The sequence below is a fragment of the Bison bison genome, unplaced genomic scaffold (genome assembly GCF_000754665.1).
Source record: "Bison bison bison isolate TAMUID 2011002044 unplaced genomic scaffold, Bison_UMD1.0 scf7180017862638, whole genome shotgun sequence".
Classification (NCBI taxonomy): domain Eukaryota; kingdom Metazoa; phylum Chordata; class Mammalia; order Artiodactyla; family Bovidae; genus Bison; species Bison bison.
Genome location: NW_011493210.1, coordinates 38,018 through 39,559, shown reverse-complemented (window position 1 = coordinate 39,559; position 1,542 = coordinate 38,018). Strand labels below are relative to the sequence as shown.

At 46.5% G+C, this 1,542-nt stretch overlaps 1 pseudogene; it reads right to left on the bottom strand.

The window, feature by feature from the left end:
• Positions 1–100: 100 nt before the first annotated feature.
• LOC104983436 overlaps positions 101–1,542 on the bottom strand; it is a 1,718-nt pseudogene continuing 276 nt past the window's right edge.

Below are 1,542 nucleotides of genomic sequence, written 5' to 3'. Positions count from 1 at the left end.
CCCCATGGATTGCATCCTGCAAGGCTCCTCTGTCCATGGAACTCTCCAGGCAAGAATACTGGAGTGGGTAGCCATTCCCTTCTCCCGAGATCTTCCCAACTCAGGGATCAAACCTGGGCCTCCTCACTCTGGGCTGATTCTGTACCATCTGAGCAACTAGGGAAGCCCCTAGTAGTAAGCTGGAAGTGTACACAAATACATTTCTATTGTGATTGAAGCTGTTAAGCCAATATTGGCTGACCTAACTGCTCCAAAATTCTAGTTTGTTCTGGCATCTTTGTCCCAAAAGCTGCATCTACTATCAGATCCCATAGCTGCAAGGGTGCCTTGAACAGGATGGAACACAATTCCATTTACCACGTAGACATCTTGAGGAGCTGAAGTGTTGGTTCTGTTAGATTAATATTTAAAAGTGAAGTTATCTTTGGCAGGAATTGGGGGGTTGATGTAATGAATAGCAATTCTCCCCTCAATGCTTCCCAGGGCAAACCTGTTCAGCTTATTCTGTTTGTCTTTAAAAAACAGCCACATATTGATGCTGATGCTTCAGTGGAGACGCTATCCTCCTGAGTTCAGAAGGTTGATTCTCTAACTGATAGATAATCAGTTCCCTCTCTGTAGCTGCCACCCAGCCGTAGGATTATCATGTCAGCAGAGTGACACCTTTCAGGAAGTTGTAAAATCATCATAGGGGTTGATAATTGTGTATCCCCAAACTTCAAAGTCTTATCCTAGTTCCAGGTCATCACACAACTGTAGTTTGGTGTGGTGATCCAATGTATAGTTTTAACAGGAGTATCATGTTGCACAATGTGTCTATTGCCTGCCTGCTATTGAGGTCGCATGTTTTGGTAGTTTTATCACATGATGCTGTAAACACTTTGCTCCCATCATCACTCCAGCAGACATCTAGCACAGGCTAGGTGTGTATCTGCTGGGCTTTTGCAACAGTCTGTCCACTATCTTGAGCTTCCTGCTGCTGCTGCTGCTGCTAAGTCACTTCAGTCGTGTTCGACTCTGTGCGACCCCAAAGATGGCAGCCAACCAGGCTCTTCTGTCCCTGGGATTCTCCAGGAAAGAATACTAGAGTGGGTTGCCATTTCCTTCTCAATGCATGTATGCATGCTAAGTCACTTCAGTCGTGTCTGACTCTGTGTGACCCTATGGACAGCAGCCCACCAGGCTCCTCTATCCACAGGATTCTCTAGGCAAGAACACTGGAGTGGGTTGCCATTTCCTTCTCCAATGCATGCATGCTAAGTTGCTTCAGTCCTGTCCAACTCTGTGTGACCCCATGGACAGCAGCCCACCAGGCTCCTCTGTCCACAGGATTCTCTAGGCAAGAGTACTGGAGTGGGTTGCCATTTCCTTCTCCACTGAGCTTCCTAGCAGCAAACATCAACATCGTTAGCCCACGATCCTACAGAAGAAAGTTCCCCAGCAAGGTTGGTAGGCTAAAAGACAGACAACCAATCCTATCATCAGGAGAGGATGTTACCTCAATATCCTTCATAAAGTGAAAGTGAAAGTTGAAAGTCGCTC